Raw genomic sequence first — 14,201 nt, forward strand, 5'->3', positions numbered from 1 at the left:
GTGAAGAGAGACATCCTCAGCTAGATCATTTTGCTCAGAGCCTGGTCCAGTATCTCCTTGAATGCCTCCAAGGACGAGGCATCCACCACATCTCTGGGCAGGCTGTTTCAGTGCCTCACCACCCTCACTGTAGAAGACTTTCTCCTTATACCCAACTTAAATCTACCCTCTTTAAGTCTGAAACCGTTTCCCTTTGTCCTATCATCACTGGCCCTGCTAAAGAGTCTACCCCTTCTTTCTTATAGCCTCTCTTTACATACTGAAAGGCCGCTCTCAGGTCTTCCCGAAGCCTTCTCTTCTCCGGGCTGAACAGCTCCGGCTCTCTCAGCCTGTTCTCACAGTAGAAGTGTTCCATGCCTTGGATCATTTCTGTGGCCCTCCTATGAATGTGCTCCAACAGGTCCATGTCTCTCCTGCACTGAGGGCTCCACATTTGGATGCAGTACTCCAGGGGAAGCCTCATTAGTACACAGTAGAGGGGCCCTCCCTCGACCTGCTGGCCACACTTCTTTTGATGCAGCCCAGGATACAGTTGGCTTTCTGGGCTGTGAGGGTACATTGCTGGCTCAGGTCCAGCTTGCCATCTGCCAGCTCTCCCTGGTCATTTTCTGGGGTAACTCAGATTATGATACTAAACAGCAGAGCAGAGAATTGACAGCTAAGAGAGTAAGAGATCAAAAGCAGCAGTTTCATATTCCATGAGAAAGCATCTAGATGCACAGAAAAAAAGCTACTACCAGACTAGAACAATGTTATATTTGAAGTCTGTTATTTAATAAAAAACATTAGGATACTCAGGATAAAAAAAAACTTTAAGCTAAATACTTGAATTTTTTTTATAAAGGTAATGGACATGTATCAACAACAATCTTGCTTTGTACTTTTTAATCAAGTCAAGCTAATAATAAACTTTTAAAATATACATTGCCCTTATATATACTTACACTGTGCTAACATGAGCAGGCACATACAAGAGTGACATTTGTTCAAAGTGAGTAAAACTCAAACTCACTCCAAGTCTGTAGCGTGAGAAGTGACCTGATAGAATGGATGATTAGCTTTAAGAGTATTCTGAGCTTTTTGTTTATGTAAGAGGAAAAAAAATAGAAAAAGGGGAAAAGTGTGAACCTCTCTGGTGAAAAACAAGGAATGTCATATATTTTTCTATAGTTTATTCGGAATCCACTGTCCATGAAAGGAAGACACTCAGTGACAAGCATTACATCAGTAGATATTTTGTAGTTTTCCCATCTTACAATTTTAATACGGTTTGATTCTAAGTGTTATATTATTTCCATTTGTGTCATTTTTCTTACAAAGAATATAATTCATAGGTTGATCAATTCTGAAAGAACCATGAGACAACACAGGCAGTCATATTCTGCCTACTTAAGTTTACACACTGGCTTTCAGTTACTAGTTTTTTGTAACCATTACCTACACTAAATAGTAATGACACTGCTTAGACATTAACCTGGACAGTCCATAGGTAGTCCTGGCTTGAAAATCTAATATGAAAATCTAATATAGAGATGAGAAAAGAAGTTCAGTTATGTTCGTGAGAGTGACACAATATGCTAGTTGAAGAACTAACAGTAAAAGATGGTAGTCTTGAACCCTGACTCAAAACCTGATACCTATCAGACCAAAATCACAGAATGTCAGAATGGTTGAGGCTGGAAGGGACCTCCTGGAGGTCATCTTATTCAAACCCCCTGCTCAAGAAGGGACACCTAGAGTCAGTTGTCCAGGACCATGCTGAGACAAACATTGACTATCTCCAAGGACAGAGACTCCACCACCTCTCAGGACTACCTGTTCCAGTTCACAGGGACCCTCCTGATGTTGAAGGCAGAAACTTACATGTTTCAGTTTGTACCCATTGCCTCTTGTTCTGCCGGTGAGCATCACCTTTGCCCTCGCCCTTCAGATATTGGTATACACTGATGAAATCCCCTGTGAGCCTTCTCTTTGCCAGGGTGAAGAGTCCCATTTCTTTCAGCCTTTCCTCTTCTGAAAGATGCTCCAACCCCTTAACCATTTTAGTGGCTCTTCATGGGACTCTTTACAGTATGTCCATCCTCTCCTATGCTGAGAATCCCAGAACTGGACACAGGTTGGACGTCACCAATTTTGAGCACAGGGGAAGGATCACCTCCTTCAACCTGCTGGCAATATTTTTCCAAATGCAGCCCATCTGCCTTCTTTGTGGCAAGGGCACACTGCTGGCTTGCGCTCAACTTGATGTTCACCAGGACCCACAGCTCCTTCTCTGCAAAGCTGCTTTCCAGTTGGTCAGCTTTTACAAGGCCAACAGCGGCAGTGTGAGTTGCTGCCTGCTGAGAATAGTGCGGGGCTCACGAGGTCGCACGAGTTGTCTGAGGGGGGTTTTAAGATCCGATGCTCTCAGTCCGTGGGCCCCGTAGGCTCTGTCCAGCAGGAGACCAATAGCTCTGAGCCGCGCGGAGCTCGCCCCTGGGGGGCGCCAGAGAACGGAGCGTCGCCACCCGGGCAGGGCGAGGCGGGCTGCGGGCTGTGTCGCTCTGTTTCTCTGCCACTCAGTCCGTGGAAAACCTATGGAGAAAATTGTCCTGATGTTGAAAAGGATGTTGATAGGCACTAAAGGAGCAAAATTATAAGCCAGCATGGGTTCGTCAAGGAAAAGTCCTGCCTTCGTAATATGATCTCAGCATTGTGGATAAAGGGAGGGGGTGGCTGTTATCTTTCTGGATTTCAGCGAGGTCTTTGATATCATCCCTCACAGCATCCTTTTGGACAAATTATCCAACTGAGAAAAACAGGTTCATGCCACACTGGGTGATGAACTGGCTCAATGATGGTGCTTGAAAGAGTGGTGAATGGAATCACATCTGGCTGGCAGATGGTCACCAGCATGTTTCCCAGGGCTTAGCTAGGACCAGTTCTGTTCACTTTTTTTACCAATGATCTATGTGCAGGATCGGAATGCATCCTCAGCAAGTTTGCTGATGTTATTAAACTGGGAGCTGTTGTTAACTCCTGGCAGGGACGAGAGGCCGTGCAGAGGGATATGGGTAGACTGGAACACTGGGTGATTAGCAACATCATGAAGTTCAACACAGGTAAATGCTGGGTGCCATACATTGGATGGAGTAATACTGGATACAGACACAGACTGGGAGATGGGTGGTTGGAGAGCAGCTCAGCCGAAAGAGACCTGGGGATACTGATGACAGCAGGCTCAGCATGAGCCAGCAGTGTGCCCTAGCAGCAAAGAGAACAAACCTCATGTTAGGATGCATTAAACACTGCACAGCCAGCAGGTCAAAAGAGGTGACTCTCTTCCTGTATTTATTGTTGGTGCAACCTCACCTTGGATGTAGGTCTGGGCTCCACAATTTAAAAAGGATGTTAAGGTAATTGAAAACATCCAGAGAGGGGCAACAAAGCTGGTAACATGACTAGAAGGCATGTCCTTTGAGAAGAAGCTGAACACACTTGGTTTATCTTGTCGGGGGGAGTTTTGACAGTTAAAATCTATGTCTTCCTGGGGAGGGGAAGCGCAGAGGGAGGTGCCAGATTTGCTCCTGGGAACTGATGGCAGGATGTGGGGGAACTGCACAAAGCTGTGCCAAAGAAAGTTCAGACTGTATATAAGGAAATATTTCTTTGCTTTGAGGGTGGTCAAACACTGGAACAGGCTTTCTAGTGAGGTTGTTTGTGCCCCATGCCTGTCAATGTTCAAGAGACATTTGGACAATGCCTTCATTAACATGCTTTAACTTTTAGTTAGCCCTGAAGAAGTCAAGCGGTTGTACACAATTACCTTTGAAGGTCCCTCTCAACTGAGCTATTCTAATATTCTATAATTTCCAGCTTATATTGGTGCATGGGGCTATTTGTATTCATTTGCAGAACTTTGCAGTTCTCCTTGTTGAACTTAATGAGGTTTCTATTAGCCCACATCTCCAACTTGTCTAGGTCCCTCTGAATGGCAGCACTCCCCATTTTTTGTATCACCTTCAGACTTGCTGAGGATGCCCTCTGTCCTGTTATCCAGGTTATAAATGACGATGCTGAACAGAACAGGCACCAGTATTTACCCCTAAGGTACACTGCTAGTTACGGGCCTCTAAGTAGACCTACTACCACAGATCACCATCCTCTGAGCCTGGCCATTTAGTCAGCTTTCAGTCCTTCACTGTCTGCTCATCTAGTCCATACTTCATCAGCTCTTCTAAAAGGATCTTAAGCAAGACAGTGTTGAATACCTTACTGAAGTCAAGGTAGATAATATCTACCGTTCTCCCCTTGTCCACCATGCCAGTCATTTCATTCTAGATGATATTCAAGTTGGTCAAATGTCATATTAGAGTATTTCTTAATAAGCACACCACAACTCTCTTTTAATTTATAGTGCTTATTTAAAGTCTCAAAAGCTACAAAAGTTAAAATAACAGTCAAAGAGAACATACCACATAACTTTCATGGATAACAGTTAAACACAACTGCAAAGTAGAGAAATGGAAAAGAAAAACACTGAATTACTGAAAATGAGAGAAAAGGTTTTACTGATATCATGACTAGAGACTGATTCTGATGTACATGTAACAGAGTTTTCAGCTTTGTGAGTTCTATAAGTACAGCACTAACCTCAAGCCATATTATCTCAGTTATTTTAAATATGGGATTTTCTTTTCTTGTTTTCTTAATTCCCTCCAAATGATTCACCAATTGGTCCCCAATGTTCAACAACAAGCTAATACTTATATTCTAATACTTGCATGATACTGCTTGATATGAATGTACATTATTTTTCCCTGTGCTTTCATGTCTATACTTAAAACAATTCTCTTTCTTTTTTTCTGAGATACCATTTCAGGTTTGAACAATCCTTTGATCAGTAGTAATGCTTTATGCAGCACTACAAGTTCAAAGTATAACTTAATAATGGAGAAACGAAGTACAGTTGTCATGGTAAGATTACAGGCAATGAGATAGAAATGGAGAAAGGGAGAGGGGCGCAAAACAAAACAAAGCCCTGAGAGATACACTTAATGTTTGTGTGTTACATTCTTGTTTTCTCTAAGATGCTTGTAAAGTATTGCAAGTCATCAGTTTAGTAATTAATTGTTGGATTAAACTTTTGGTGGAGCAATATCCACGAATATCTGATTTCTGCTATATGAAGCAGTGAAAGATAGTTGTGTTTTGTTTGCAGTCATTCTAGTTACTTGTGATTTATCTGTTGGGTTTTATCACATATCAAGGACATATTTTTGGAAAATGAGTCAGTCCTTGCAATTGCCCCAAATTCACTTTTGTTCATTCAGTTCCTTCTTGTGTACTATATGTTATCATAACAAATGTTTTCTCAGCGTACTTTATGTTCCCTGTGTCATAATCAAATCAGGAAAGAAGTGATTAGGATGACTCCTACTTAGGAAAGTGACTTTCATTTCTCAAAGCTTGTGTAAGTAGTAGCTATAGTCAGGCTGCAGGTATGAGTACCTATTCTATATTTTTAGTTATTTTTGATATTATAAGTAGTGACAAAACTTTCCATAATTTCAAAGCATGTGCTCTACTTATCTTCATTACTGTATTTAACTTTGTAACTGTTTTATATATAAGGAAAAAGCATGGGAAAAACAGAATTTTACTGAAAACTTCTAAGAAAGCAGGAAATCAAGCTTATGTCTCCCAGGTCATAGGCTGACATCCTAGTAACTGGGGAACCTCCCTTCTGTTCTTGTAATTCCCATTTATTTTCACAATTTTTTCTCCGTAGTGAGCTAGTGAGTTACCTATTCTCAAACAGTATTATAATAAATATGTATTTTTGTTGCTCTGAAACTAATGCCTCCTATTTATTTCCATGGAAACTACAACAGCTACAAAGAGCACAATAACACTAGCTGATAGAGCAAATTCTCAGCTACAAAACATATATTTCAACATAGTCTCCATTGTTAACTATGCATTTTTGCCAGTGATGAACAAGAGTCTGCATGCTGTGCTTGCAAAAATCTACATGGTTGTCCAGAATTTGGCTGTTCATGTCACTGTCGCTGCTGCTGAAATGCACCACCCAGTGCCTCACTGTACTCATATCCACTGTTTGGTCTCTGTAGATATTCAGCAAGCATTGATGAATGTCTAGGCGTGCCATTTTTTCCACATGAAGGAATTCAATAACAGACTGCCCCTCTGCTACCATCTGTCACACAGCAATAAAATGTAATGGAATATTGGCAGGAAAGTTCAATCACTACTGCCATTTCACCAATATCTGCCTCTGATGTTATGGGCCCACATAATAAAATAGGAGGCATTAATTTCAGAGCAGCCTTTATAGTTAGTGTTATTATATATTGATGTTCTTTAATTTCAGGTCATCAAAGCAGTAATATTCAAGTAACCTTAAAAGAGATGAAGTGCACATGGTACAGTCCTTCCCACACTGAGGTACTGTCTCAGCCATTCTCTCCAGGCAAAAATTCTTTGCTTGAGACATCTTTCTATATCCATAAGAAAAGAGTGGAACATGTTTGCTTCACTGTCTCAGTGAGACTGTTTCAAATGTTTAGACTTTTTCAGTTTATTTCAGCTCCTTGTAATTTAGAGAGTTTATTTCATTTCTTCAAGCCACCATTTAAACCTTTCCTTACATGTCTGAGGTCAACAATTATTCCTTTAATTTGCACAGCAGCTCTGCTATTAATAGCGATCAATAAAGTCAACAGCAATAAAATGTTTTGCACTATTTTCTCAACTCTTTTCATATAGTATCTTTCTCCATTTGAGAAGCTTTGTAAACAGCTATGACTTATGTACGACATCTGTTTCTGTTTATCTGCTAATAATGAAAATCTCCTCCAGCCACATCCAACAAAGGGCTTCACAGTGTATTAGGGATTTTGTGTTTTGACTAATTAAGCCACCTCAAATGGTTTGCTTTACCTTCAGCAAGGTCTTCAGGTATTCCTAGGAGGTACTTTTACAGATGATTCCCTATAAATAATGTCTGCAGGAAAAATAAAAACTAGGCAGGTAGCAACTGTCCAGGAGGATAAAATCAGCTCCAAATGCAATTGAAAAGTTCAGAATGATAAAGGCTGGAGGCAACAAAATGGGAAATTCTCTACTAGAAAACTAAATCGTACATATAAAGAGGGGATATATAAAAGATAGAAACCTAAGGCATAAACAACCATCTGCAGCTATTTCTTTTTTTTTTCCATCATTTTGTCTCCTTCTCATGAAACTCAGAATTATGAATTTTTTCTTTAATAATTCACTTTCCTTACCAGATAGATAGAACTAATATGCCAGCTTTTCTCTTTGGTTGAAATTGGCTAATGCTGCAAATTACCAACTTTCGGGGACTCAGATTTACAATCAAATTATGGCTGATTTCATACTATCTGTCTGCATATGTGTTCTTAAGACATAAAATAAGTCAGTCAGAACTCAGTCAAATTGTATTATTTTGTGTTTACCACAAGACTTAAAAGTCAGATACTTTGATATAGTTAATGTATGATAACTTGTACATTATTCATGTTGAGTTAAAAAAAATAAAATATTAAAGCTCCATTTGATCTGTCTGCAAATTGATTTAGATACTTTTCTATATTTAGACTCTATTTAAATAATTTGTTTACAATACCAGCCCTTTGGTTCTGATGCTTTTAATATGCTAAAGCTGAAAGAAAAGAGTGAAATCCAGAGTCATACATTTGAAATTTTACCTTTGCATACAGTAAGAGGAAAATCAGGTGGTTTAAAATGGAATATGAAATACTCAGAACACAAAGAGCAGGAATGCCAGTTAGCTTCTTTCAACTGGAATCACTAAAAAACCCTTGTGTGCCTTAAATCTACACTTGTATACAAGAGTGGTGGAGGTGGATGTCTCTTTGTTCTCAGGTACCTCAGGCTGAAATTTTGTCCTCCAAAACCTAGTCCTTTATTGTCTTCTTTCAAAAATGAGACTGGCCATTCCTGCTTTTTTCATGTTTCCTCAAGGCACAGCATGCTAAGATAATGGGAGTTGCAGAATCAGCAGCTATTATTAGGAATGCTTTTAGCAAAAGAAAATATTGTTATTTAGAATAGCCACAGCCTTCTCAGGTGAACATTCCCACCACAAAAACATACCACCTGGAGGTGAAACTATTCCTGAAAAAGGGAGAGGATCAGGATCAAAATCCCACAGACGAAGGAAGCCATTGAACTTAGCTGTGTACACCTTCAGTGTATCCTCCAGTTCTCTACAGACACTGCAATATTAGCACATACAGCAGAAAATACTCTAGCTAATGTGAATTATCTAATTAGACTGGGGCTTTTTGCTAGTAAGGTTTAAAATAATATAAATAAGGTACCACAGAATCTGTGGGTTGGTGAGATATAGGAACCTTGAAGCTTTTAGTTGGATATTCAAGATGGTGGACCACAAAGCTCATCAAGCTTTGCAAAGTTCTCTGTTCTACTTTCCACCTAATACTGACCTATTTAAATAATGAGAAAGAACATTAGTGTAACACAGTATTTAAAGTGTTAATTATAAAAGATATTACAAAGAGCTTTCATTACTATTTAAGAGTCACCACCCAGCACTACTCACTTCACAACTGGTTTACAAGCATCATGTTCCAGGAACACAAGCAACTCTTCCTGTTTTAAATGTCAGTCAGGCTATGTTAACATATGGTCTTTCATAGTGAGATAAATCTTCCAACATTATTGTGGACAGCAGAAATCACTGGAGACAACTCCCCTTTGGTTATCATACTCAATTCACACTTCTTCCACAGAGTATTCCTCCATCCCAATTTCTGAAATTAGTTTGAATACATGAACAGCAATCATATAGAACTGTACCAGTTTTTCAGCATGACTAATTTTCTCAGGCAGGAGAGACAGCCAGACCAGCAACACACCCACTATCATTTTGCATACTGTGTACTTTATATTTGCCAATCTGTTCATATATGGGGATAATTTTTCAGCCATTGTAAGCAATAGTTTTAAAAAGAGAACATTTAAAGAGATGACATAAAAATTTTGGCATTAAGAAAAGCTGGTCAAAATTTAATTCAGCAAATGTGAGTGCAAACTACGTCATTTCAGAGCTGCTGAGACACTAATCCAGAAAGGGTGTAGACATTTCATGTTCACACAGTTCTGTATTTCCTAACTGCATCCTTTTTAAGGTACACTGACCCATGTACCATGGTTAAACTAGATAGGATAAGCTGGATCAGGATAAACTGGAATTTTCAGAGATAAATTTATAATATATCTCATCCCGTGAATATGCTTAAGACGTTTTGGTAGGCTGAATAAGCACTTGGACTTCATCAAGCTCATCGGGACACATTGTCTGCTCTGTTCCTGCAATTCATCACCAAGTCATAGAAATTATATTCACCAGTTATACACATCCTCCTCTGGAGCACGAGCTGTGCTAGAACTGAGGGAGATCCACATCACAGAAGTGTTGCACTGTACAGTGCTCCAAGGAGGAGGCCAGCACCTAATGGTTCCAGGTATGGGTCTATCAAGACCAGTCAGAGAATCACAAATGGTTTCCAAATATTTCAGAACATTTTTGAACACGCCTCTTTAGCTCCAGTTACTTTTATTTCCTCATTAAAGGGCAAGATCAGAGGGAACCTGGCTGGTGATGTAATTAAGAGTGTATGGAGTTCAGCCGTATTTAATTTGTGCATTATTTACTCCAACTCTCATTGGTTGTCCTGGAGTACCAGGATGATAAATTTACCCACTCATCTTATTTACCCTCTTGCCAATAGTATCATTTGCTTCATGGCCAGCAAATTAAATCAGAGAATGACAAAATATATTTTTTTAATTATCTCAAGCTGAGAAATTTGAAATTTCTTTAAAACATTTTGCTATTTTAGCCAGCCAGCCAGCATTGCAGAGCGTACAAAAGAAATCAGTGATGAAAGTATAAATTTTATATATATATACACTGCTGTCATCCAATATCTTCTAGATAAGAGGGAACAAACTATGCCCAGCATGTTAATGGAAGTCATTATAACTCAGGCCCCAGGCAGATCCACTTGCAGGAATAAATGGCTGCCACAAATCTCTGCTTCAGCCAGGTGAGATCAGCTATTATTTATTGCCTGGTCTGCACTGATGGCAACTGAGGTTACTTTTCTGTTTGAGCAGATTTCATGCAACTTGAAAACTGTGAGACATATTGTTTGAAAGTCAGAACAGGAAACTTGCTGAGAGGGGTGACAGAGGTCTCTCTATTTAAGTGCCTATTCCCTTCTGAGCTTTTGTGCTGAACAGAGATAACCATCTGTGCTCAATTGCTAGTTATGGTTTTGTAACATCAGCATCTGCTGATAAAGAAAATATGGGAGTCTGTGCCCACAATAACTGAAGCCTCATTTACCACATCAAAACTCACTTTCTAATTGTTCAGTTTTATTTTAGTTTGTGTACAGGTGTTGTCACTCCTTCTGCCATCTGAAATTATTTAGAGTAAGATTCAGCCATAGAATGCTGTAATGGTTAGCTTTTTAAAAAAATGGATTTTTATAAATGGATAAAAAGTAAAAATTTTGTTTTATACGTCTCTCAAATAAATTAAAAGATAAATATGCTTTCTGAGGGTTGTTGTTCTGTGTAACCACATGCTCTCAGTGTAAAATGAGAGTTTATAAACTAGGGACAGATGAAAGTGAAATCTCCTCTAAGATCATAGAACATATATCTCTTTAGTGCCAACTGTAAAATATTAGCCCAGAATGTCTGCCTGTCTGCTACTGACTATTCCTGACAAATTTTCATGTTGCCAGAACACGGCATATTAAGTCATAAAAAATCAATCTTACAGTTGGCACAAAGCCACAGACTGCACTGGACACAGTGTGCACCCACACCATTTTGATATGACACATCAATTTGGTATGGAATATTGCATTTCAGTTTGTCAAAAACCCTGACAAGTTTTGAAGAAACCATCATGAAAAGAGTGAATGATTTAACAGAGGATGCTGGAATATTTTCCTAGTGTCTGAAATGGGAGCTTATATATCTTATATCAAGGGAACTCCTCTGCAGTCAGAGCACTTGCATCACTGTGGAGAGTCAGATGGGGTCTTGGGGGCTTGCTAGATATAGCTAATATCTAGCCACAACAGATCAGAGACAGTTACTTGAAGAGTAATTCAGTTATTTCTGTATTGTGATTCCAGGAGGCACAGTAATTGGAATACTGTGTGAAAAGACCTAAACTGGTTTTCATAAGACTTCTTACCTTGAGCTCCACCTGGCAGGCACAGTTCTGCGTTTCTTCACTGTCCCAGCAGTCATCAAACTGCTGCATCCGCACTTGCGTAACACTACGCCTGGCTGTCTACTAATATCTCCAGTCTCTGCACACACAGCACAGCTAATCTGAAATGGAATAAAACTTCAACAGATAATTGAGTTTATGTAACAAACATTCTAAAAGGAAATAAAGATAGATTTAACATCAATAAAAAGCTGAAATTCAAGGAGCCAGAATCATGACCTAAGACATTCTCTACAGCACAAGGACTTCCCTTCAGTTCTGTTTGATTAAAAAAAAAAAAACTAAATGAAAAATTGAATTACTTTCTGCATAAGGATGCAGCTTCAGCGAAAAGACTAGGAACCAGCCTCCCTCCAACAAATTAAATGCTGTCAGTGTTCTGAAATGTCTGAGTTTTCAAGGTCAGGTGCTGTATTCGTGAGGTAGGAACCCCTTCTGAGTGCTTCAGGAGGTACCAGGCTATTTCTTCCTCAGCAAGAGGAAGTAATAGAATCATAACTCAGAGTTTGAAGAGGCCTTTAACAATCATCTAATCCAATTCCCCTGCAATGAACAAGGACAACCACAGCTAGATCAGGTTGCTTAGAGCCTAGTCCAGTCTGTCTTGAATATCTCCAGAGATGGGGCTTCCACCACATCTCTGAGCGCAAGTCCTTGTGATGTTGTTAATTCATAATAAACATCACTCTTTTCTCAAAAGTTGGGAGCCTAACCTGATTCATGTTACGATGCTTAGCAGCCTGAAGAGATTGAATCCTGACCTTCTTTGAGACATACTGAACCTGAGCCACTTCAAAAAATCTTTCCCAACAAGGTGGTAAAAAGAATCATAAAACGATAACTAAGAAAATGTTGGTTTTACTGTTGCTGGAAACAAGGAGATGGTTTCCTCCCTACCTTAAGCAATTTTTTTTTTATATTTTGAATCCTCTGACCAATACGTATCTATATTCTAAGGTGTATGAAATCTACTACACTTATATACGTTTTCTTCAATCAAAATACCAAAATTTTTTATGCTGTTGAGGTGGTAAGTTTGTATTACAACTATTATGCAAGTTTGTTCAAGACAAACATATCACTGATGCATTTCTTATTCAAGTACGAAATAATTGTGAAAATAATCTTTGAATGTGAACTTTAATCAAATTTATTTTTTACAGCTTAATCCCTTAATAGGTTGTTCAGCTTCAAACATCAATTTGATGATCTGAAAAAACAGAAGTGACACCAAACACTGACACCTGTCAGTATGTTCATGGTCTTATACACAAAAACAGGCCTAATTCAGACTATCTGGAAATTTTACATTTTAAGTGAATGTGTCTTATTACTCTCTATCTGCCTCCAAAATAATCACTGTGTTTTTGTATAAAACAGTTATTTGAACTAGACAAAATAAGTGACAGATGCCAGTCAACTCACCTAGAAAAGCAGGACTGAACCTCCTTATTATATGAAGGCTGCTCTCAAAATAACGTCTCCTATTTTATTGTTGGCCCGTGGCATCAGAGATGAATGTTGGTGATCTGGCAATAGAGGTTCAACTTCCCACCAGTATTCCATTACATTTTGTTGCTGTGAGACATATGGGAACAGAGGGGCAGTCTGACAAAATAGTATCTGACATGGAATTGTGTATGAAGAAATGTTGTGTAACTGAATTCCTCCATGAGGAAAAAATGACATTTATCAACTTTTGCTGAACATTTATGGAGACAAAACAGTGAATGTCAGCACAGTGACAAAGTGGTAATAGTAACATGAAAGACAAGCCATGTTCCAGACAGCCACGCACAGCTGTCACACCTTGAAATGTAGAACATCCCAATCATCTCATATGTGCAAATTTGTGGATTATAACCAAAGAACTGTGTACAGAGCTAAATGCTTCAGTGCATTGGAAATAATAATGGTAATGTTGGAATATGGCGAAGTTTGCACCAGGTGGGTCCCGTGAATGCTCATACAGGAACAGAAGGAATACTGTATGCAAGTTTATCAGGGTCTATTGAACCTATATGAGACTGAAGGTGACAGTTTCCTGGATTGCATCATTACCAGTGATGATAGATGGTGTCACCACTATGAGCCAGAGTCAAAATAACAGTACATGGAGTGGTGACATGAATTCCTCATCAAAGGAAAAGTTCAAGATGCAGCCCTCAGCAGGTAAAGTGATATGCACTGTCTTTTGGGATAGGAAAGGTATGATCCCTCTGGATTTCCTGGAACCCGAACAAGCCATCAACTCTCACTGCTACATCATGACATGGACTAAGCTGAAGGCTTGAAATTCCAGAGTCAGGCCAGAGAAGAAGACAACCTTTCTCTTGAAGCATGAGAATGACGGATCCCATACCAATCTGAAGATGGTTGAGTACATTGCCAATCTTGGCTGGTGTCTTACCACGCTCACCATATAGTCCAGAGGGCGCCTTCTGACTTCTATCTTTTTAGGCCAATGAAAAATGGACTACATGGGCAACATTTTCCTAGCAACAATGCCATCACAGCAGCTGTAAAACAGTGGGTCACCTCTGCTGGTGCAGATTTTTATGAGCACAGAATGCAGGCTCTTGTTTATCACTGGTGAAAATGGTGACTATTTTGAAAAATAATGCTTGGTCACTGAGAGATTTCTCTCTCAGATAGTTTTATTGTGCTCTTTGTATCTGTTGTAGTTTCCAGGGAAATAAATAGGAGGTTTTACTTTTGGAGTGACTTATGTATGTAGCAGTTACTAAGGTACAAATCAGATCAGTCTGAATTTAATTTAAAATCGCTTTATACACATATATGGAGTGATTAAAATACTAATTTTGGATGAAGGTTCATTGCCCAAGTATGTGAAGATGAGAAGAACTAGACA

General features: G+C 39.2%; 1 long non-coding RNA gene across 1 annotated transcript; it reads right to left on the reverse strand.

Moving 5' to 3' along the window:
• LOC110392313 lies at positions 1,158-11,574 on the reverse strand. Its single transcript, XR_002434304.1, has 2 exons — positions 11,291-11,574; positions 1,158-2,574 (listed from the first exon to the last, which is right to left on the reverse strand). It is a non-coding gene; the product is annotated as an uncharacterized LOC110392313 (long non-coding RNA).

This window comes from Numida meleagris, chromosome 1 (genome assembly GCF_002078875.1).
Source record: "Numida meleagris isolate 19003 breed g44 Domestic line chromosome 1, NumMel1.0, whole genome shotgun sequence".
NCBI classification, from domain to species: domain Eukaryota; kingdom Metazoa; phylum Chordata; class Aves; order Galliformes; family Numididae; genus Numida; species Numida meleagris.